Here is a 25,855-nt window from a genome sequence, read left to right on the forward strand (position 1 = left end):
TTTTAGAGTGGATCATTCTGTGTCAATTTTTCTAGTATCAGGTGGACTTTTTTTTTTTTTTTTTGATGGAGTCTCACTCTGTCTCCCAGGCTGGAGTGCAGTGGTGCAATCTCGGCTCACTGCAAGCTCCACCTCCCAGGTTCACACCATTCTCCTGCCTCAACCTCCTGAGTAGCTGGGACTACAGGCACGCCACCATGCCCGGCCAATTTTATATATATATATATATTTTTTTTAGTAGAGACGGGGTTTCACAGTGTTAGCCAGGATGGTCTCGATCTCCTGACCTTGTGATCTGCCTGCCTCGGCCTCCCAAAGTGCTGGGATTACAGGCATGAGCCACCACGCCCAGCCCAGGTGGACTTTTTAAATGTGTAGATTCAATTCTTCTTTTATTTCTGGACACTTTTCTTGGATTATCATTTTAAATATTAGTTCTGTTTCATTGTTTTGATTTTCTTTTGCATTGATACCAATTATATATATGTTATACCTGCTTTGCCTGTCTCCGATTTCAATCACTTTTTCTTAAACTTGTTTTTGTTTTTGTTTTTTTCTTTACCTTGCTTTCATTCTCTTGGCTATTTCTTGCTCTTCTTCAGTGTTCTTCATTTGGTTTTCCTTTGAATATATTCTTTTTTTCCTTTGAATATATTCTTACCTTGGCATATTGAAGCTCAGTTTTCAGTTCTGATATAATACTGTCTTGTTATTTTTTCCTGGGATAAATCTTTATTTTATTTCTTCCAGGTTTTTTGTTGGTTTGTTTTGGCTATTTCTCTTTTTAGCTTTTATATTTCTTAATTGGGTTGATTTTAATATCCCAAATGCCTGTTTGAGGATTTTTAGTTCTGTTTGGAGTGTTATGATATAATTTTCTTTAACTTCATATTTAGATTTTTGGAGGATAAATTTTATAAGCAGAAGAGCCTTAGTGAACTTGTTCTTATACATTTGTATGAATGTGGCTGCCTTTTCCTATTCCTATTCATTTCATGGGTAGAGATTGTAATTTACCATCACTCTCCCCTGTCAGTTCTCATCTCTGCTGTGTAGTTTCTTTTAGAGATGAAGTTGGTAGTGGTAGGTCAGACTAGGGAGAAGTGTTGATGTTTCTTATCTTTTATTACTGCATGGTATCTTATTATGTATTTCCTTCACTTCCTCATGTATTTGATTATACCCTGGAAGCTGTCCTGCTCTGATTCTGCTCTAATTCTGCTCTTTTCAGTCCAATTATCTGTAGTGAGAGCTGAGAACTAGCAAACTGTGATCTGAGTTGAGTATGTTGACATGTATTATTTCACTTTCTCTTTCTGGAAGTGATCTTGTGTGTACTTCATCGAAATTCTTCACTACCACCTACTATTTTTCACAGACTTCTAAGCTTCTCCTCTCCTGTTTGCCGTACCCACAGGCTTGCAGTGGCAGGTGGGTAGTCAGGGCTTTGGTGGAGTTTTTAAAAATCTCTTTACAAGTAGTTTGAAGGTCGTGGGATGGTCTGCCTTTTTATAATACTGAAAGCATGAGTACTAGTGGTGTATTCTCTTTCCTTGTTAATTTTAATGTTTTGGTTTTGTTGTGTTGTGTTGTTCTGGGAGGGTATGGGAGGAGATGTGGAATTGGCTGCCATTTTCCTCAAAACTTAGAACTCTCCGTAGGTGTAGTTATCTTTTTATTAATTATGCATGAGACATAGTGAACTTTTAAAATTTTTATGTCTAGATTTTTTCTTTACTCCAGAAATTTTTGTTTATCCTTTGATAATTGATTGTTTCAGTTAAAAGAAATCTACAAAGAACTAGAATCTTTGTTCTTCATGTCCACCATCTGCCTCAGGTATCATATATGCTGCCATGGGTAATATTTCTCTGGGTTTCTTTTTGTCTCTCTCATACCATCTCTTTGTTATTCAGTTTTATTTTTTAGATTTCCTTGACTCTTTCCAATCACCCTATTGAATTTTTTTTCATCTTGGCCCTATGAGGCCTTTTATTTTGTTTCCTACCCATTCCTTTGTCAAAACATCCTGATTCCATTTTATACACACAATATCTTCTTCAGTTTCTTTGAGAACATCATAGTTTTTGTGTTTTAATTATTTCCTGCTTCCTATATTAACCCTTCCTTTTGAAATCATATTTCCTGTCTGCTTATTATGAATTCTCTTTTTTGTATTGTTTTTATTGATCCTAGGTTGCTCATTCATATTTAAGAGTAAGGTTCAGCCAGGCGTGGTGGTTCACACCTGCAACCCCAGCACTTTGGGAGGTCGAGGTGGGTGGATCACTTGAGCCCAAGAGTTTGAGACCAGCCTGGGTGACATGGAGAGACCCATGTATTTAAAAAAAAAAAAAAAAGAAGAAGAAGAAGGTTCTAAAATTAGACCAGGAACTTTGTATATTTTTGTATGTTTGGGTAGGGCTGTGTTTTAGGATGGTCAGGCAGGGAGACAGCTGTTATGCCGGGAATTCATTGAAACCCAGAATATGAAGGTCTTTGGGGGGCAGGGGGTGGCGGGTAGATATTTCATTTCCAAAAGTGAAACCTTTTATTTGTGAGCTTTGGAAGCACAAATTCTTAGGTAACAGCATTCTGTGTAATAGGCCAGGGACACTGATTCATTAATTTATTTATCTTTTAAAAATCCATTTGTTTTCAGCCTTAAATTTCACTTGGACTTTTGCCGCACCAAAGTATCCAGTTCCTAGGGCTCTGAGGAGTCCTGTAGGACCAGCTACCACTCCCTGTGATCCAGATACTCCCAGTGAGCACTGTGCTACCTCCTCCTCCACCTTGTATATGTCATTCCTCACTTCTCCACTGGCTTTCTGCCTTATTGTTGAAATTTTTGTTGAAATCACTCATCGGCAGATAGCTACTCTCTAGTCTCTTTGACATTGTAGATTAATATATTTTTAAATCTTTCATTATCCTTACATTTTGGTAGTGTCTCAAGAGGGAGAAGATTTTTTCTTTTTGTTATGGACTTAACCTTTCAATTTATTAATTTTTCTCAACTGCAAAATGATCATTTCTAAGGTCACTTATCATTTTAAAATCCTGTTGTACATCTCTCCCCCACTTGTGGGCTGACCTTAAATCCCAAAACTCATGACTTTCATGAGTTTTCAGCCTGTCTCCTCAGACTTGATCTTAATGAAAATTTGACTTTTTTTTTCTAAAGGGGTTTGATTGGTTTTAACCTGCTAAATGATCTCCTTAGAGTTGCTTTGGAAAAGCATTAACTTATTATTATTATTACTACTACTATTATTATTATTATTATTATTATTTTGAGATGGAGTCTCACTCTGTTGCCCAGCTGGAGTGCAGTGGCATGATCTTCGCTCACTGCAACTTCCGCCTCCCGGGTTCAAGTGATTCTCCTGCTTCAGCCTCCCGAGTAGCTGGGACTACAAGCACCTGCCACCATGCCCGGCTAATTTTTGTATTTTTAGTAGAAATGGGGTTTCACCATCGTTGGCCAGGCTGGTCTCAAACCCCAGACCTCAGGTGATCCACCTGCCTCAGCCTCCCAAAATGCTGGGATTACAGGCATGAGCCACTGCACCCGGCCAGCATGAGCAATTATTAAATAAACCACCCTCTTTCTCTCACCTGGGCCAGCCTGCGTGTAGTTGCTCATGTGACAAGTCGCTTGAAAGCAATTCAGTACGGGCGGGTAGGAGTGTTTCGCCTTGCGACTTGCAGTTTGAGGCTCATGTTCAAAATAACTCAGGTTTTCTCCGTCCATCGCATCTCAATGTTTGCAGAACATCTCTCTCCGTTTTTGGTTCTATGAGTCTTAGATACTCGAGTTTGGGTTGTTCTGGATAACAACTGCCCATCCTGTTGAAATTTCCTTTGGCTCTTTTCCAAAGTGAGTTTTGACCATGTCACTAATTCTATGTGAAAGTCAGATAACTGCAAATGTGGTGAAGACCTGTCCAGATATTTTGTGTGATGCAGGTAGAACTTTTATTTTTGTTTTGCTTTACTTTCCGTTATGTTGATCAATACCATTTAAAACCAAGTTAAAGTAGCACAGTGTATGTCTAAATTAGATGATTTTCTTCATGATTCAGTAATACTGAGAATAAAAATAGCCAACACAGAAACTTCTTACTACATGTCAGGTGCAGTCCTAGGGAATTTGCATTAATTTATTCCTTTCATCCTCACACAGCCACGTGGGATAGCTACTATTATAATTTTCATTGTAAAGATGAGGAAAGTGGAACCAGGGTACAAACCCACATTGTCTGACTCCAGAAGGAATTTTTTGTGGAAACTTTTTTCTTTTAGAAATGGTCCAGAAAATACCTGGTCCTAGGAAGAGAAATAAACCTTGGAGTTACTGGGGTGGGGAAACAGGAAGAAGATGAATAGGTCATCTTCGAAATGAGAAGATGAAGCAGTTCATTGGGATTTGTAAGATTGTTGTAGGAAGAACCAGGTAGAGGAAACCATGAGAACAGATATCTGAGGAGGCGGGGCCTTCTTACTGTTAGAAGCACCACTGTGGCACAAACGGGTCCACATTCCTCTACGTCCTATGTTAAATAGCACCTTTAGATGTACAACAATTTTTTTTTTTTTTTAAACAGGATCTCACTTTGTCATCCAGGCTGGAGTGCAGTGGCATGATCTTGGCTCATTGCAGCCTCCACCTCCCAGTCTCAAGCAATTCTCCTGCCTCAGCCCGCCAAATAGCTGGGACTACACGTGCGAATCACCATACCCAGCTAATTTTTATATTTTTAGTAGAGACCGGGTTTCACCATGTTGGCCAGGCTGGTCTCGAACTCCTTGGGCTCAAGTGATCCACCTGCCATTTGAAAATAATTTTATACTTCCATTCACTCCTGTACTCCTCATTCGGCAGGTGTTTGTTGAGCTCTGTGTGGAGGACGCAGTCTGGTGAAGGAGAGGAGTCAGTGAGGAGAACTTCCCTGCCCAGGGAGCCAGCCTGGAGCAGTGAGCCCAAGAAGTGGACGCAGGCTGGACAGCGGCGTGGGCTACTCAAGGAAGGAAAGCAGACCAGGGTTCAGCAGATGTGGAATCCCAGAGAAGGGATGGGGAAGGTCACAGCGTGCAGTGGGGTGGTCGGGGTCTGCCTTGTGGAGCAGGCTAGATGTGTACTCACTCTGTCTCGGGAAAGGGGGTTCGTAGCAGAGGGAATCACTAAGGCAGGATCATGCCCAGCTTGTGGAAAAACAGCAGGGAGGCCCACACAGCTGGCATAAGAGAGGGGTAAGGGAGCTTGAGACCCCTCAGGACACAGAGCAGGCCGACCTTGTAAGCTGTTTGGGGCCTTGGCTTTTATCCTGAGTGACACGGAAAAGCATCACAGGGTTTGACGTGGTCTGACTTCATCCATGTCCCTGCATAAGGACACGATCTCATTCTTTTTCATGGCTGCATAGTATTCCACGGTATATATGTACCACATTTTCTTTATCCAGTCTATCATTGATGGGCATTTAGGTTGATTCCATGTCTTTGCTATTGTGAATAAGCACTGAAATTTTTATCTTATCCTGGGCACTGACTGTAGGATAAAGGTGGTGAAGGTGCCCACAGCAGGCTCGGAGGTTTAGACTCTCCTCACGTGAGGATGACATATCCTGTTTTTTCAGTCCTCTCACTGAAGGCTAGGAAAGCCATCATAACTTAATATGGCCTATTACCCTGAATCTGTTGTGTATCCCGTGTCTATTTAAATTTGTTAGAGGGCAAGATACTGTTAAAGCTGCTGCTAGGAGCTTTAACTTGGTGCAGTCATGTCTGGCAGGTGGGGCAGGGAGACAGATGGGTAAACAGACGGAGCCAGCTGGTAGTGTGCTAGGTACCATAGTGCCATCACTTCTATAGAGCAATGAGAGAGAATATGGTCCACTGGCATCCATGCCCCAAATGGGCCTTGCACAGATCTGAGGTCCCAGAAAACTAGCCCCCAACTGCTGGTGACATCAGCTACTCCTTTGTTGTAGACTAAAACATTTTCATTGACAGCCTTGGAATGAAAATAGCTGGGGGATGAGCACTGACCAATAGGCTGTCCGCTCCCTGCAGGCAGGGGTGGGGCACAGTGCAGCCTCCAGAGCATCGCCTGCAGCCCTGTACCCAGGAAGCCTTTAATACGTGTTTGCTGAATAAATAGATATGGGGTTTCCCCCCTTAGGAGCAAGTTTTGTAAGGAGGTAGAAGGAAAGAGCTGGAGTGTAAGAGTCACCACTTTCTTAATAAAACAAAATCAAGAACCAAGAATCAGAATCCCACATCCAGAATTAAAGTTTAGAAGCTGAAAGGGAACCTTTTTGCCGAGAGGGAGAGCTGAGCTGTGTTCATGAGGGTTTCGACTTCTTCTAGGGTTCTTTTACTTCATCTAGCTCTGCCGCTGTTCCGGCCCCAGAGACGTGCTGCACACACTTGAAGTTTCTTGCTCAAGCCCAGATGCCGTTGCTGTCACATTCCCTTTAATCCAGCTTGGATGGACTGAGGCTCTTCAATACTGCTATAACAGGTGCACCAGATGGAAAATAAAACACAGTATATATGAGCATTCAAACAGCCCTGCTTTAAAAGGCTGAGCTAATTACCTTCCAACTCCAACGGCCTACCATAAATGAGGTCACCCTGTCAGAGTTCCTGAGTTCCCGAGTCCCAGCTGTTGGCTTGTCCTTAGATGGATGGATATTCATCCATTAAGGTCCAGGCCCAGAGACTCTCTTTCTCTCTGAGGCTCTCCTTCCAAATTCCAGCTTTAAATTTGAGAGATGAGCTTCCCTTGATGCCTGATCTCCACGAAATCACTTCCTCCAGTTGAGCTCTCCGCCCTGCTATGCGGTGAAGGGCCTCGAGGCCAGCACAAGATGAACACGCCTATACTACAGCACCATGTGACAACAGGTGCATATCACATACAGCCGCAGGAGGACTATCCATCACAATTCCCGGTGTCACATGCAGAGCCCAACACATTCAGAAGTAGGGAGGAAAGAAACATCACTAAAAATCTTAGGTAGAGGAAGCTGGGGCCACCCAAGAAAGTCAGGTTGCCTGCTTTGCAGCTCTGCCTGAGGCATCCTCTGCACGTGTTGTATTGGTGCTGGTAATCTGAGGTATCATTGAGAGGCTGTGCCTTTAAAGGGGTCACAGGAATCTCAAAAGCCAGAAGCAAATCCATTGGAATGGGAGTTCTTATGGGGGAGTAGCCTGCCTGCCAGCACTCCATGCTCTGTGTGTTCCGTATCCAAGTCAGGGTTCCCCTCCTTGGAAGGGAAAATCCCTCTCTCTAGAGCTGGCAGGTCCAGTTCCTTTCTTTTTTGCAAGTAAAACTCTCAAAACCAAGGCTGACTCTTCACAAATCCCTCCCTCAGTCTGTTGTCTGTTTTCCCAGGCCTTTATGGAGCTGTGATTTGTTCACAGATGCCAAGCAGTTACATGGTTAATCCTCCCTCTGCCAACCTTCCCTTCAGTACCACACCCTCCTTCCTAATGCGCCTGAACTTGCCATTGTCCAAACATGAGCAACTGAACTGAAAACTCAACTTTCTGATTTAATGCACAGAGTGGTTTTTGTTTTTTGTTTTTTGTTTTTTGTTTTAAGGAAATGTATCTGATTTTGGCCAGGTTTTAGTTTGTCATTATATCTGCGTGTAATGTTCTTCTGTAAATATTGCTTCTCACTCCCATAAGTTTGGTTCAAAATACCTTGTTCAAAAATACCTTAGTTACTCGTATTTTGGATTCTAATATTTCAAATAGACATGGACAATTCATTCGAAATAAGTTGGGAATTTTCTCTTGGCCAGTTAAGATATCGAGGAGAAAATAACTTGATATAAAAAGTACTTTTCTGGATTTTTCTTTATTTAAAGAAGGATGACTTGGGATGTACTTGAAGCTTCTTGAGAGTTTGAGAATATCTTAAGATAGATCCTGGTTTTCTCATAGTCTGGCACTTGTATCTTTCACTACTTCCTGTCTCAATGTTATTCTACGTGGCAATAAATGCCAACATGGCGTCAAGCAATGAGTTGAGTTTAACAGAAAACGTTAGAGGTAACCTCCCTGTTCTTTATCAAAATGTAAGAGGAGAAGGGAGATCCAGAATGTAAAATTTTCCCCTTTTCCTCCATTGAAACGGCAGCTCTTCTGTGGAAACAGCTCAATAACAAAGATTCTTCTTAATCACACACATCGTTTAACTGATGTGATTTTATTCTAAACAAAGCAAATGTCGTTGACTTTCATTTCAGTTTCTAAAAGGGGAAACCATGTACTTGGTCCCTCTGTGGGGCTCTTTGCCATTTTAAGCTTTTTTTTCTTCCAAATTATGAATGTTCCTCAGTGAGTCTTGATAATAATTTTTAAATTAGGCTTGTCTGAACTTGTGTTTGATAATCTTAGGTATTTAATTGTAAGTGTCATAGATTCCTAGCATTTCCAGTCCAGGTGTCAGATTAAAAAAGACAGTTTGACATCCTCATTGTGCAGGTCATTTTCATCATTTTTCATGCCAGGAGCAAGGTAATTAATATTGCTCTCTCACTGCAGAGGCAGAGTAGTAAGTTTCTAAATGTTACACTTCACCTATATGGACAGTGATGCACATTCTGCTTGCAGTTTCTAGTGTAATGCCCGAAAGAATACTATAGATGGAAAGCCATACCGTGGAAGACAATGGGCCAATTCTCACAAGTAGCAGGGCAGCTAAAGCTAATATACAGCCATGCCTGCTGCATTGTTTACACAACTTTTGAAAAGTAAACAGAAACTATGATTTTAAATTTAATTAAGAAAGAATGTGTTGGGGGGAGGCAAATCAGATAATCACATGCACAAAGTGTTTAGAGGAGAACTCTTTGGACCTAGAGTCCTACTTTGTTGTTGATTTTCATCTTGCGACAAATTGCTTCCCAAGGCTCTGAGCTGGTTTAAAGTCAATAGGAGTTCTGAACAGGGTATGAAAAGAAACAAGCACGAGGAAAAAATGGGAGATTTCTGGACACTGATTCTGAAGATATTTCACAGTTCACATTTTTCAGTGCTTCCCAAATATTTAGCCCTTTCCAGGGGATCAAAATGTTCACACACCATCCCATTTTCCAGTTAGAATTTCACCTGAGAATTTAAATGCATGATCAGTAGATTGTTTGGTGAGCAAAGATTTCAGCACAAGAAGTGACTCCTGGCCGACAGTGGCCTGTGCACCTCTCCTGGCTGGATTTGTGTCGGTCAGTCCCATGTCTCTCTGCGTGTTGTGCCCCTTCAATCTTGCCAGTCCCTGATTATTTGGCCTTTTACCTCTTTTCTGAGTTCTGGACTCATCGAGCAAGTCTTACACATAAAAGTATTTACTGAACACCTGCTTGCCACAGGCCTTGGTCGACAATCTTTCTCCGGTCAAGGCATTGTACAAGTGACACCTATTCCTTTATTAAATCACATCCAAGTCCCTGTCTTCCTGAGCTTGCCCCATATTGATTTTAATTGGATTAGAGACATTTTCAAAGTCATCTTAGTTTGTTGAGAGACAGCTTACGTGGCACGTACATACCCTTGAAACTGAAAAAAAAAAATCACATTTCTTTTTTGGAGATTTGCAAAGGAAGACAAAGCCCAATGAACACCGGTAGAACGGAAAACAGTTTCCAAAATCCTTCAGTGGTCTTGCTCCTTTCTCTTTTCATGGAATCGTATAATGACTATCATTTTATGTTATAGAAAAGTTTCTGGTCTATCACATTTTCTACTGTAGAAAAACATGATTGAATGGCGCACTTTGACGGAACTTGAAATAACTAGTTGTTAGTTTTCTGATCAATGACATTTAGAGTTGTTTACTATGTGCTAAGAGAAATCAACGATCAACTTTGAAATATCCCAAATCAATGTTCTCAAATAGAGAAATACATGGGGCCTGAATATTTCAGACTTGCACTAGGGGCCAACAGCCTCAGAAGCATCTCAAACACCTCCCCTGACCATCACCAACAAAAAAGGCATGTATTGCAATTCTCAGATAACCAGTTTCCCTTAGACACATGCAAGCTGCCTTCGGTGCCTGCCACAGCTGCAGGTCTTTCTTGGGAGTTCCGTGGCATGGAGGAAAGGCAGAGCCTGTAGGCCATCCTTGGCTAAGCAGAGGCATGAGGCAGAGTTGGTGATTCAGTCACAGCCCTGGAATGACAGCGTCCCCATATGGCAGATCCCTCACATAGGAGGCCATGGGAAATCCTAACCAGGGACCCATGATGGCATCTCTAGAACTGCGTTGCCCTCTGACCTGTCTGCTAGGGCCAAGACTGGCCAAGCTGCTACCTATCGTGCCCTGGTTTGTGCAAGTGCCCTGTACATTCCCACCCGGAACTTCCAACACTGAGCTAAGCTGACCTTGTGCTCCCCTCAGTGTGAAAAAGCTTATCTCCCACCAAGTGTCAGGAGCTTTGGGTAATCAGGGCTGTATGGGGATGGCTCTGTCTGTGCTGAGCCCTGTGCCTGTCACTGAGACATTTGAGGTTCCGTTTCTTGCCGATGAGGCAGTGTTTCAAAAAGGCTCTCCATCTGGGGAGGACTCGTCCTGTGTGAGGCAGGGGCTTAAGCACTTGACCCGCTTGTGACTTTGAATAGTTGCAGCAGCCCCGGGGTGAGAGGCATTATTGACATTTCACAGGTGAGGAAACCGAGGCACAGGGCGCTCCATAACTTGCCCAGGGTCACTCGTGAGTGAGTGGCTGAGGCAGATTCTGCATTCTAATCTGATTCCATCTGGAGCCCACATTTTTAAGCGCACTGCCCTGCTGCTCTGGGCTCTTTTATCATCTTGTTTACCACAGGTATTGAAACAGGAGACTCCTAAAGGAATCCATGGATTGAGGCTGTCAAACATGAAACCAGAACACGTTGTGTTTTCAATAGGGTGTCATTCTTTCTACACAAAGACAACAGACTCTGAATTCTGCCAGTGCAGCACACTGTGGGCTTTCTAAAAAACAACAAAACAAAACAAAACAAAAAACAAACAAACAAAAAAAACCCAGCAGTGGGATAATTCTGCTTCTTTCTCTATGTTCTGAATGGGTCACCCTTGTCTTACACCCAACAGTTCATATTTTGCAATGCCTGGTATTTAAAGATTAACTTCATTAAATAAAAATGTGAAGTGTGTGGCCTACAGGGTTGAGGAAGAGTAGAAAAGGAAAATTTGGCTGGACGCGGTGGCTCACACCTGTAATCCCAGCACTTTGGGAGGCTGAGGCGGGCGGATCACTTGAGGTCAGGAGTTCAAGACCAGCCTGGCCAACATGGTGAAACCCCATCTCTACTAAAAATTTAGCTGGACGTGGTGGCAGGTGCCTGTAATCCCAGTTACTTGGGAGGCTGAGGCATGAGAATCGCTTGAACCCAGGAGGCAGAGGTTGCAGTGAGCTGAGACCACACCACTGCACTCCAACCTGGGTGACAAAAATGAAACTCTGTCTCAAAAAAAAAGAAAGAAAAGAAAGAAAAGGAAAATTTCTCATGCATCCAGTGCATACATTTCCTATTCCAAACGGTAAGTGTAATTCATCAATTTATGGATCAGACAGTGGTTTGATAAAGATGGACAGAGAGTCACTGAGTTGCCTATGACAATAAGGTGTGTGTTTATGTGTGTATGCTGTGGTGTGTTCATTCACAGAAACCCTCACATCCAGTTCCCATGGGGTGCTGGGTTCTCAGGAAATGTGTGTGAGGATGGGAGACATGGGACTAGAATGCGCATGATTTTCAGGGGAAAATTTTAGTTTTACAGTAGATGGACAAGGAAATTTGCTTTTCATTTGACATCTTACTTCTCTTCTTTTTTAAACTAAAAACATTATAATCTTATTACCAGGGTAATATGTCTTCAATTTAGATAAGTTGAAAAAATATAGAGAGCCCCAAACTTGTACAGAAATACAAATCTTGATTTTATTCTTGGTCCCTTTATCTGAAGGTTAGGTAAGTCATTTTCAGAAAGACAGAATGCGCGAGTCTCAACACTCTCAACACTCACCTCCCTGGAGGAAGCTGACACCTCGCTCTCCACCCGCACTCCCACACGCCGCCTTGCCCAGGGGCAGCAGAGCTCGCATGGAGCCCCCTCCTCTATCCCTTGGCAGGGTGTCGTGATTTCAAGTATTGCCTCTTGACTCCAGAATCTGGATTTTCAATCCTGACGTTCCATGTCATTAATCTTCTGCTGAAAATTTCATACTCATCCCCACTTTTCACTCCCCTTTAGATCACACTAATGCAGATCTTGTTATTAAATGCCAGCACTGTTACAACATCTCTTAATTCGTCTCCCTGACTCTAGTGCCTTCTCCTTCTAATCCAGCCTTCATACTGGGACTAGTTTAATTGTTTTAAATCCCCTCATGCTCTCTGATGCCTGTAGGGTAGTGTGCTAACACTTTAACCTGGAAATAAAAATGCGTTGCAGTCTTGCCTTTATTTACCTGCTCAGTTTCTCTTTCCCACGATAGTCCAGATATGGCAGAAGCATTTAGTATTTACTGAATATCCACGTGCTCCCCTGCATTTCCCGGCCTCCCTTACTGGCAGACTGGGCCAGGATGACTGAGTTCTGACTAAAGGGATTTGGGTAGAAGTAAGGTTTGTCACTTCTAGGCCTGGACATAAAAGCTCCTACGTGGCTTTCCAGTCTTCTCTTCACGTTTCATGGTGTCTTCAGAGATCACATGTACTTTCTAAGCACATTCAGAAAGTGCAGCTATAAATAGTGAAGACTCTGTCCGCCTGGGACCCTGAGTGACCACATGGAGTATACAAATCCCTGTTGACCCATGTTGAGTATGTAATGAGTAAGAAATAATTTTGTTTTTGTATTAAGCCTTTGAGATTTTAGGCTTAATTTGTTACTATAGCATAGTTCGTGCTATCCTGGCAGACCCCACAGGAATGCATCTTAAGTATCTCAGAATCGAGCCAGAGGCCTAATCTGTTACTTCTGACCAAGAAGAGAGAGTTGAGACCTAGTCCCAGAACTTTAGTTCTAGAATGACCAATTCAGTGATCCCCAGATTTTGAGATTTCATCAACTGGGAACAGTCAAAGTAAAAACGGAGAGTTTGACAGGCGTTACCAAATGATAATTTTGCCAAGAAAAGGAATTTGAAAAAATCCTGTCATCTACTGTTACAACCATTTGGTTAAAAAGGACATATAATGTCACATACCTCCTCCCAGAAGGCAGAACATATGCTGTCAAAATTAAGGGTGAATTTTGTCATTGAATAAATTTTGCGTCATAAAAAATGAAACTCTTGACAATATTGTTCTAATTTGCTCACTTCAGTATTTCCCAGTGAACACTTTAGTGATGGAAGGGCTGCAGTGGGGACCAGCGTTCACAAAGTGTGGAAGACTCGGTTCCCCAAATGAAGCTTGAAGACCTGGAAGGACCTGAGTGAGGTTTTCCACTGAGATGCGAACCAGCTCCAGGGGGCCCCTGGGGAGCTGCCTTGTTGACCACAGGCCTTTAGGATCTTTGTGGACTGCTGAGACCTCTTGATTCTAAGTTAAGGAGTGGGAAAACTTGCACACTTACACCAAAATGTGTAGGGGGTGGGGGCGTGCGGGGTCCCAGGGGTTTACACATAGCTAATAGGTGTCAGGGGCAGGATTGGATTGAACCTTGGCCCCACTCCACCATCTCGATGCCATTCCACTCTCGAGAGACTGAAGACTCAGAGCTACCCAAGGTTCCTGGAACTGATTCTGCCAGGGTCCTCATTTGCTGACTCTGCTGCTATCCCCAGGGCCTGGATGCTGCCTCAACCTGCTTAGGTCCTTCCAGGCTCAGCCCTGGGGGGTCTCTTCTTCTGGGAATGTCCCCTAACCCCCATGCAAGGGCTCAATTCTTTCCCCTCATGCTCTCATACTATCCTAAATATACAGTTGACCCTTCAACAAGATGGGGGTAGGGGGTCCCAACCCCTCGTGCAGTCAAAAATCCATGTATAACTTTTGACTCCACAAAACCTTAACTACTAATAGCCTACTGTTGATTGGAAGACTTACCGATAACACAAACTGTTGATTAACACATACTTTGTGTTATATCTTCTCTATTCTTTCAAGAAAGAAAGCTGGAGAAAAAAATGTTATTAACAAAATTACAAAAAAGGCTGGTTGTGGTGGCTCACACCTGTAATCCCAGCAGTTTTGGAGGCCAAGGTGGGCAAATCACTTGAGCCCAGGAGTTTAAGACCAGCCTGGGCAACATAGCAAGACCCCACCTCTACAAAAAATACAAATAAACAATTAGTCAGGCATGGTGGCAGGCACCTGTAGCCCCAGCTACTCAGAAAACTGAGGTGGGAAGATCACCAGAGCCCACGAGGTCAAGGCTGCAGGAAGCTGTGACCGCACCACTGCACTGCAGCCTGAGTGGCAGAGCAAGACTCTGTCTCTATTTTTAAAAAACAGAAAAAGAGAAAGAAAATCCCAAGAATGAGAAAATATATTTACAATTCAGAAGGTGAATTACAAATGCAATTGTCCCTCAGTATCCAAGGGGAATTAGTTCCAGGACTCCCATGGGTACCAAAATTTGAGGATGCTCAAGCTCCTGATGTGAAAGGGCGCAGTAGTTGTACCTACTCACATCCTTCTATACACATGCACTTTACATCATCTCTAGATTACTTATAATACCCAAAACAATGCAAATGCTATGTAAAGAGTTGTTATTGTGTATTGTTTAGGGACTGATTGCAAGAGGAAAAAAGTCTGGACATGTTCAGATGCAATTTTCTTTTCAAATATTTTCAATCTGCCATTGGTTGAATCCACGCATGGGAAACCCACAGATACGGAGGGTGAACTGCTCCTCTAGCGAGTTTTGTGCGTAAGTGGTGGACTCCGGTTCTGCCATGATTTGGCTTCTGTTGCCTTTCAGCATTGTTGAAAGAGCTAAAGATTTTTGATTTCCTCTTCTTGCCCTGAACATGGGAATCATGACTTTCCCTTCCCCATTGCACATTCCCAGGCTGGGGCTTGAAAGGCAGGACAGAAGAGGGAGCTCTGAGTTAGGCCATCCAGGCCCTTACCTGGAAGCTTCGCCTTGTGTAGGCTTCATGATGGATGGTCTACTCGCTCCTCTGAGTGAAAAGAAATCTAGGAAGGTGCAAGTCTCAGAATTAGCGCCTGACCCTGGGCTGGCCGGTGTGTGGAGGAGGTGACCAGCTGTGCGGGGAGGGGGAAAAAGACCTCACAGCCCTGCCTCAAAGCTCCCTCCTCCTGCATTCTAGTGAGATCTTTCAGGCATTAGTTCCCCAACCAGGGGCAGTTAACACGGCACCACTCAGCATCACCTGTCCAGAAAAGGGCATTGCAGAGCAGAGAGGGAGGCACAGCCATCTGCCATCTGCAGAGCACCCAAGGCCTCTGCGTAAGCCCTCTCCATAGCAGAGGACTTCCTGGGCCCTGGTGAGAGGCAGGGAAGCCTGGGCTGGGAGAGAGCACTTCTGGAGAGACAGTTGGAAAGGAAAGAAGAGCCCCCCAAACCAGGCACAAGATTAAATTTGCTCCCAGCACATCCTTCTGAAAACTGCCGTATCCCGGGGCCTTGTTATCATGGCCTAAGCGTGTCAGGAAATCCATGAAACAGCTCCATGTTGTACTTAAAACCTTACACTTTGCATTGCCTGTCTTCCCTGCTGGATTTACACGAAACCAGAACAGCCGGCCGGTTTAGTCCAGGAGGTAACATTTCATCCATGACCCTGGCCCATTCTCGCCTCTCTCTTCCTGCTCACACTCACTCACGCAACGGTCCACCGAAAGCCTTCCTTGAGAACCTTGGATTTTCTCCCTGGCAGGGTCTTTGAATGCTCACCCTGCCCCTCTGCACAGTTTACAGACAAAGACGGTAACAACCATGAAATTCAAGTTGCTGGTTGAAGGCCCACACTTCTGAAGGACGCAGGTCTGGGAAATTAAGGAGCCCTGACCCTCTCCGATCACCGACCATTGTCCAGTTCCAAATATGTTGTCCTGGAGCCAGACCCTAATAACCGTGTCCTGACTCTTTTTTTTTTTTTTTTTCAAATGAAAATGACTATGATTTTATTTGGTCATTAACAGTTTTACGATACTGCCAAGTTGACATCCAGAATCCGACAGATGAAAAATAGCAGATAGACAAAAAGCATCGCATTTTCATTTTTTATCATTATTAAATGACTTTAAAATTATCTTATGTTTAAGTTATTAAATGATTTTATTGTCATTAATTACGTTTTGCTGGGGTAGAACTCACATAGCATAAAATTAGCCATCTTAAAGTAGACCATTCAATGGCATTTAGTAATTAACAGTGTTGTGCAACAATCACCTCTCTCTAGTTTGAAAACATTTTTATTCCCCAAAAGGAGACCCACGAACCACGAAGCAGTCGCTCCTCATTCCCCTCGCCACGGCTCCTGCGTTTCGTGTCCCTTGGATTCCGCTGTTTTGGATACTTCATAATAACAGAATGATACAGCGTGTGACCTTCGTGTCTGGTTTCTCTGGTAATTATCTTGATGTACTGTTTGGTACATTAGTAAGTAGATGAAGTGAAAACCAGTAAACCTAGTAAGATTATTAACCGTTCCCTCCTTAGTCCGCCCCGTGTGCAGGGTGTGGAGGGACCTGATTTATTCTTGGCATCTCCCTTCACCTTGGCAAAATAGTACCAGTGTCTGGTATGTGCTTTATTATTATTACTATTATTATTATTAATGGACTTTATTTTTAGCAGAGATTTAGGAAAATTAAGCAGGTAGTACATAGATTCCTATATAGTCCTCGTGGCCTTCACAATTTCCCCTTTTATTAACATTACCTTCAAATGGTACATTTGTCATAATTAAGGAACCAGTGCTGATGCATTATTACTAACTAAAGTCTCTAGTTTATTCACATTTCCTGAGTTTTTTCGTAATGTCCTTTTGCGGTCCTAGAATCTCATCCAGGACACGGGATTCCATGGAGTTGTCACATCTGTCAAGGCTCCTCCGCCTGTGACAGTTTCTCAGACATTCCTTGTTTGTGATGTACCTTGATGGTTTTAAGGAGCGCTGCTCAGGTGTACTGTAGGATGCTCCGTGACTGGACTGTGATGCATTTCTTATGATGAGACTGGGGTTACGGGTCTTCAGAAGAAAAGTCACAGAAGTAAAGTGGTATTTTCATCAGACCCCAGATGAGGGGCACATAGCAACATAACTTACGACTGCCGATATTAACCTTGGTCACTGGCTTAGTAGCGTTTGCCAGATTCCTCCACTGTGAAGTTCCTCTTTCCCTGCTTCCTGCCTTTTCTTATTTTCAGAAAGCCTTGTTCCCATGATGATGCTTCTGTAATATAACTGGGTGGATGCTTTGTGTGGATACAGCAGCCTCCACGGTTTGGATGGCCTCGTTATCTGCTTAGCAACGCAGGAGCACCCACAGGCTCGTGTGCTCAGTCTTCCACAGCTGCAGTGTCATGTCCAGGGTCTGGCCCACAACTGACAGGGAATCAGAATTTCCACGGAGATGTCAAACACATCACCAATCATTCCTTTCTGCTTAAATTCTTATTTAACAGTCTTCCCAGTTAAAAAAAAAATTTTTTTCCTTTAAAAAATTTTTGAATTTTTTTTGTAGTGACAAGGTCTCCATACACCCATAGTCCATCGCACAGACTGGTCTCCATCTCCTGGGCCCAAGCAATCCTCCCATCTTGGCCTCCAAAAGTGATAGATTACAGGCGTGAGCCACTGCATCTGGCTGCACTTTTCCAAGTGTTATCAGTCATGAAATCACAGCTAACAGGAACAAGCACGTGAATGCAGGAGGAGGTGGCAGAATCACACTTTCCTGTGCTCAGTCAACAAACGTTTCCGACAACACGCCTGACATTCTGCAAGGACAAGTCATCTGGACAATGACAAGCATGGACTGATCCTCTGCAGTGTCACTCACAACCCTTAACAAGTCTATTTCATACATGGCAGACATGGGAGCCCTGAAGGTGCAGCTCCAAAATTGTTGCTTCCATGAAGGTTCAGATGAACCAGGGACTAATTCTGGGTTCTTGACACTTGGGTTTAGGCATAAACTTTTGCTTGGATGTTTTCAATTGAAGATGAAGAGGACCAAGACACAGATTCAGATGGGGGTGAGACGATGCCCGCGGTCCCTTCAGTGCATTAGTCACTCTCAGAGCTCTTCAGTGGAAACTCCTTGAAGCCAGTACTGTGCCATTAATGAAATTTTTGAAAAAAGAGAAAAATAGGCACACTGCCTTAGCAAATAAGATGGAGAAGGAAGTGAATACAGTTAGCTGGGTAATAGGGGACTACTCACGATTATATGGAAAATAACTTTCTGGGATGCAAGTTTCAAAAGTTCAGGACACAACACTGGAAGAGGTGCCAGGTTGCAAGTGGGAGACATGCACTGGACTCTGGACTCCAGAGTGCCGCCTTTCCTTTCTCCAGCCATGCCCACCCTGCCTGTTACAGCACCTGAGCATGAGGACAGAAAGAAAGGACAGAGTAGAGAGGGTGGGGAGGGTGTGTCTGTCCACTGGGCTGGGCAGTTTGGGTCTAGGGGAGGGTGTTCTAGGGCTCCTTTGAAAGCACAGGTAACAGATGACGAGCAGCACACAAAAGCCATTGACTAGTCCACACACTTAGAAAGGTGGAAAAGAGGAAATGGGTATTTTCAGTAGAAGACAAAACAATGTACCAGTGGCTGGTCATCCTCACGGATCATCACGGTATGAGCACCTTGTACAGGGCATCTGGTCTGCCGTGAGCTGTCAGAGCCATTTTCTCAACCACTTTTTTCTTTCTTTCCTTCTCTTTCTTTCTTTCTTTCTTTCTTTCTTTCTTTCTTTCTTTCTTTCTTTCTTTCTTTCTTTTTCTTTCTTTCCTTCTTTCTTTCTTTCTTCTTTCTTTCTTTCCTTCTTTCTTTCTTTCTCTCCTTCCTTCCTTCTTTCCTTCTCCTTCCTTCCTTCCTTCCTTCCTTCCTTCCTTCCTTCCTTCCTTCTTTCTTTCTTTCTTTCTTTCTTTCTTTCTTTCTTTCTTTCTTTCTTTCTTTCTTTCTTTCTTTCTTTTTCTTTGAGACAGGGTCTTGCTGTGTTGCCTAGGCTGGAGTGCAGTGGTGCAATCTTGGCTCGCTGCAACCTCTGCCTCCAGGATTCAAGAAATTCTCCCTGCTTCAGCCACCTGAGTAGCTGGGATTACAGGCGCCTGCCACCATACCTGGCTAATCTTTGTAATTTTAGTAGAGACAGGCTTTCACCATATGGCCAGGGTGGTCTGAAACTCCTAACCTCAGGTCATCTGCCCGCCTCGGCCTCCCAAAGTGCTGGGATTACAGGTGTGAGCCACTGCACCTGGCCTCAATCATCTTTAAGAATGAGGGTTTATGACTTCAAACTATACTACAAGTTTACATAACCAAAACAGCATGATTCTGGTACCAAAACAGATATATAGACCAATGGAACAGAACAGAGCCCTCAGAAATAATACCACACATGTACAACCATCTGATATTTGACAAACCTGACAAAAACAAGAAATGAGGAAAGGATTCCCTATTTAATAAATGGTGCTGGGAAAACTGGCTAGCCATATATAGAAAGCTGAAACTGGATCCCTTCCTTACACCTTATACAAAAATTAATTCAAGATGGATTAGAGACTTTAGACCTAAAACCATAAAAACCCTAGAAGAAAACCGAGGCAATACCATTCAGGACAGAGGCATGGGCAAGGACTTCATGACTAAAACACCAAAAGCAATGGCAACAAAAGCCAAAATTGACAAATGGGATCTAATTAAACTAAAGAGCTCCTGCACAGCAAAATAAACTACCATCAGAGTGAACAGGCAACCTACAGAATGGGAGAAAATTTTTGCAATCTGTACATCTGACAAAGGGCTAATATCCGGAACCTACAAAGAACTCAAACAAATTTGTGAGAAGAAAACAAACAACCCCATCAAAAAGTGGGCAAAGGATATGAACAGATATTTCTCAAAAGAAGACATGCATACAGCCAACAGACACATGAAAAAATGCTCATCATCACTGGCCATCAGAGAAATGCAAATCAAAACCACAATGAGATACCATCTCACACCAGTTAGAATGGCAATCATTAAAAAGTCAGGAAACAACAGGTGCTGGATAGGATGTGGAGAAATAGGAACACTTTTACACTGTTGGTGGGATTGTAAACTAGTTCAGCCATTGTGGAAAACAGTGTGGTGATTCCTCAAGGATCTAGAACTGGAAATAACATTTGACCCAGCCATCCCATTACTGGGTATATACCCAAAGGATTATAAGTCATGCTGCTATAAAGAAACATGCACACATATGTTTATTGTGGCACTATTCACAATAGCAAAGACTTGGAACCAACCCAAATTTCCATCAATAATAGACTGGATTAAGGAAATGTGGTACGTATACACCATAGAATACTATGCAGTCACAAAAAAGGATGAGTTCATGTCCTTTGGAGGGACATGGATGAAGCTGGAAACCATCATTCTGAGCAAACTATTGCAAGGACAGAAAACCAAACACCACATGTTCTCACTCACAGGTGGGAATTGAACAATGAGAACACTTTACACAGGGTGGGGAACACCACACACCAGGGCCTGTGGCGGGGTGGGGGGAGGGGGGAGGGATAGCATTAGGAGATATACCTAATGTAAATGACGAGTTAATGGGTGCAGCAAATCAACATGGCACATGTATACGTGTGTAACAAACCTGCACATTGTGCACATGTACCCTGAAACTTAAAGTATAATAAAAAATATGTATATATATATATAGAGAGAGAGAGAGAGAGAGAAAGAGAGAGAGAACGAGGGTTTAAAACTGGCCAGTTCCTTTTGGTGGAGTGACAAAACCCATAGTCACAGAGACAGTTGGGGCAGACGAAGCCTTGCATCAGGACCTGCATGCCTAGTTTTTTACTTGCCACTGAAGGCAAGGAAACAATGGACAAATCACAACCTCCTCATGTTTGGGTAGTTTGTGGTCACTGCTTACAACATAGTTCACTCTCTTAGGAAAGTGTGAAATGAACGTTGTCTTGAGTTTCTGTGGACGTCTCTGGTCCACCAGTGATCAATTTGTCCAAGTTTGTCTGGCTTTAGCACCAAAAATCTTACCTCTTTGGAACCCCAGTCCCAGGAAACCCTGGCAGTTGGTCACCTTGCCTCCCAGTAATCTGCTCTGAGAATCTTCATTTTAACAACTTGGCTCATAAGTAATCTGGATTCCCTGTAGTCTGAAAGTATTAAATTACTAGAGAGTGTGTTTCTTCCCCTGCTCTTGCAAGGGCAGTCTAATGAAGATGTGAGCTGCAGGCATTAGCTCCACTGGCAAAAGTCATAACATACCAAGGGTGACATACCTTTCAGGAACCTTAGGTGAAACCGTGAAGGCTATTGCTAACATGTATCGATGCAGTAACACTTTTTTCCAGAATGCAGAAAAGCTAAGACTTGGGACCAGAGAAATTATGGTAGAAAAATTGGAAAGCTCCTGAGCTTGTAGCTGAGTTGAGAAATGCTTGGAGAGGAATTCCTGGGAGAAACCGAATTGTGTAAGGGTCCCCAGTGCCTGGAACTGATGTTCAGAAAAGGAAGAAACTCCACCAGATGGGGAGTGGGAAAGGTCATGTGTTCCAGTTTTTAGCTGAGTCTTATTTGGGATGATCACCATTTCTGTGACTTCTGAACAGCTTTGACCTCCAGGACAGGCCAAATGGACCCCTCCGATTTTCTCAGAATTGTAGTATTTATTTATGTCTATATCATATTTGCAGACATGTATTACGCGGGTTTCCTCTGCTGTGTTTCCTCAGCTGCAGTTTCATAATTTATTCTGCCAGGCTCGGCATGTCCTTGACATACCAAACTATTAACTCAAAATCAGAAAAGTTCTGTGAGGTCGCTGAATTCTTTCCTCTGATGCTCAGCCTGCACGCTAGCTGAAAATAAAGTCACTGGGCTGGAAAAGAAAAAATAATTGGCCTAAATCATCACAGAAAAGTCTAAACAGAAGATTTTCTTTCCCTCTTCACTTGCAATGATTTATTTTCATGGTTTTATGAGACTTTAATGAGGAAAACTTATCTGTACGCCTGGTAATTATCAACCACATTTCCATTTCCTGTCAGAAAATCCACAGTAAGCAGAACCAAAATGGTGGAATCGGGAGACTGTTTGGCCTCTGACCTGTATGGCTGAGGAGTAACTCACTGCCACACAGAGCATGTGACTAGCATGTCTGTGACTTCTCTTGTACACTTTTGTTTAAACTAAATTGCCACATTCAATTTAGTATAACTCAGGACAAGTAGACTCAAACGCCGTGAAGTGTCCCGGACACTGTCCCATGAGGTAGCATTTGGGCAAGACAAAGTGTAACTTCCCTCTTCATAATTTAATATAATTTCTAGTCTCATCCAGTTCCTTCTGTTGGGTGAATGAGGTCATACCTGACACAAGGGTCTGACAAGAGGCTATGAACTTTGCGTTTTGGAAAGTTGAGTTTTTCAACATAGATTGCAGCTCTGGCCTGTGAGTGACGATGCTACAATTTGGGTCACTGAGGAAAGCTGCCATGGGCACTGACTCCAGACTTGGGGGTGTGGATGTCCTGGCATCCTGAGATTCAGGTGGAGAGCTTGTCGATGGCATGGCACCGGTCTCTGGGACCCCTAGAACAGAAGGTACAAGAGGGGAGCTCAAATGAGCACACCAGAGAGATGGAGGCTGTGGGAGTTTGGAGTGTCTGTAGAATTGTAGGGCACTGCAGCACCCACAGCAGCCGGGAAGTCAGAACACATCTGAATCTTCTGTTCTAGTTTAGTTAACAAGGTGAGAATCCTTTTTTCTTACACTTTTCTCTAGGTGTAAAATTTGTCATGCTCCGAAATAACCTACAAATTTCTCTCTGCTTGTTCTGTCATTGAAAGAACTTTGCTCATGCTTTAATTGTATCTCTATTGGCATTTGGGGGTCAGTGATAAAAAAAAAACCTGAATAATAATGTAATGACTTATTTTAAATTAAAGAAATACTTTCCAAAAATATTTCTCAAGTCACCACAGGTAACACTGGGTAGATTTGTACCAGGTGCAAGATCTACTCCAGGAGAAAATGAAATGGCCCAAATGTGCTCCTGCCCCCTCTAGAGCAAGGAGTATGAATTCCTTCACTCTATCTCTGCATCCATCCCCATCCTGCCCTTCCCCACTGGACATGGGTAGGAGGAGACACTGGGAGCTGGAGGCTACCATACAGCACGCAGTGGCTGTAAGCTTTGGGCATTGCTGGGCTTTTATTATCTTTTCAGTTATTAATCAATGTATGTCCTTTGACTCTTTCTCTATATTGCAGGAGTGTTTATATTTGGCAGGCTTCCTGGACTAGTGAATGAGCTGGGCCAGGGCTGTCTGCTCTTCGTCTTTCTCAAGGGGCCATTGCCATTAAGTCACCTGCTATGACAAGCAGTGTAAAAGGGGCTCTTGGCACACCAACATCATCTAGAAGAAGCACACTCCAAGATCAAGGCATTCTGTCAGTTAAGACCCAGACTGTCCCAATCTGGAACAGTACTGTCTAATAGGAATATAATGAGAGTCACATAAGTAATTTTTGGTTTTCCAGTAGTGGCATTTAGAAAAGGATCACGAAACAAGTGAAATTAATTTAAATATATTTTATTTAACACAATATGTCCAAAATAGTATTGTTTCAACATGAATGAAATAAGACATGAAATATTTGAGACATATATATATGTATGTATGTATACACATACATATATGTATATGGTTTGAAGTCCTTGAAATCTGATATGTATTTTATACACACATTAAATCTCAATTCTGACTAGCCACGTTTTAAATGCTTGATAGCCACAGGTGGCTAGTGGCTACTGTGTGAGACAGCATGGATCTAGAATGTTTATTTATTCTAACTAACTCCATAGCCTCAGTTGGTTGCCTTTTGTTGCTGTGGGTATATGAATGACTGTACTTAATCATGGTAGACAGTTTGCCCCACAAAACTGTGCATTCCCTGCCCTTTGTTATTTTCTCTCCATTATCTCATTCTGGACCAACATTTAGAGCTAGAGTTAGAATTCTACTAGTCCCAGCGCTTCTCTGCCTTAGAGAATGATATGACCATTAGTTCACCACAAACCTTCAGACTGGAAAGTTTAGACTACTGATTCCCAAAATGTGGTAGGAGTAAGAATTCACTGGTTAAAATGCAGATTCCTGGGCACTGATGATAATTTCTGGAGGTGAGGCCTGGAAATATGCCTTTTATCAACATCACCAGGTGATCTAATACACATCAGAGTTTGAGAACACTAACATAGACCCTCCACTGAGGATGGTTTGTCTAGGAACTTCAGGTTCTTTCTCACTCAGTCTTTGTTCAGCTTCCAGCGACAGACAGCCCCCATTCTCCCCTTGGCAAGGCCGCTGCTCGTCACTGTCCCATATTTTATAATCACCTTGCTCACAGTCAGCCAGCCGCATGCAGAGACCTATATAACACTCAACAGCTGAGAACCCGCTCCGCGGTGTATTTTTAAGACTCAAACTCTCCTTTTGAGCTTCTTCCCTCTATTTTTGTGCCAAGATAACTCTCTATGGTGCAACCCCTGAAGCTTAGCCACTTTTCTCTCAGGGGCTTTTAGGATATTTATAAACATCGTCTCGTTCATCTTCATTGCACTCCTGTAATAAATAACAAGTGAGATTGTCTTCATTTTGCAGGAGGGAAATCGAGGCATCAGATAGTTGACTTGTGAAGACACTTTGGGGCCAAAATAAGTGATTAAATCACTTTTCTTTTTGGCAGCCATGCCTGTGTTTTCCCTTCCCTGACCACTAAACTCTTATGGTCACTGAAACCCACGGAGAAGAACTTCTGATAAAAACATTCTACTGAAGATGCTGCGTGTGTCAGCGTCCTGCCTTGGGTGATGAGACGGTTGTCTCCAGGCTATGTTGGGGGACTCGAGGCAGGAGGTGTGCTGTTCCATTTCATACTTGCTATGGGTTTGGATCTGGGTCCCTGCCCGAATCTCATGTTGAATTGTAATCCCCAGTGTTGGAGGTGGGGCCTGGTGGGAGGCAATCGGGTCATGGGGATGAGTTTCTCATGAATGGTTTAGCACCATCCCCCTTAGCACTGTCCCCAGGACAGTGAGTGAGTTCCTGTGAGAGCTGGTTGTTGAAAAGTGTGTGGCACCCTCCTTGCTCTCTCTCTTGCTCCTGCTCTGGCTGTGTAATGTGTATGCTCTCCCTTCACCTCCTGCAATGACTGAAGGTTCCCTGAAGCCTCCTCTGAGGCCAAGCAGATGCCAGCGTCATGCTTCCCGTACACCCTGCAGAACCATGAGCCAATTCAACCTCCTTTCTTTATAAATTACCCAGTCTCAGGTACTTGTTTATAGCAAGGTGAGAACAGGCTAACAGGATACTTCTTCGGGATACCATGTCTTTTGGAAAGAAGTTATCTATAGCTCCCAAGTCCCTGCAGCCCAGTGATGAGCATTTGAAATGAAAGCAGGGAGGTCTTACCCTTTCTCTCTACCTCTGTTTCCCAGCAAGGCTGGCAGAGCATTCCTCACTCAGGGCCATGGCAGCCAAAGGGAGGGCATCGAGGCTCACACGGAGGTGCTGGGCTGTCGTTTCTTAATGTAGTCCAAAGCCATTTCTGCCTGTAGACTTGAGGAATCTTTCTGTCAAGAGAG

The sequence above is a fragment of the Macaca fascicularis genome, chromosome 5, assembly GCF_037993035.2.
Source record: "Macaca fascicularis isolate 582-1 chromosome 5, T2T-MFA8v1.1".
Taxonomy (NCBI): Eukaryota; Metazoa; Chordata; class Mammalia; order Primates; family Cercopithecidae; genus Macaca; species Macaca fascicularis.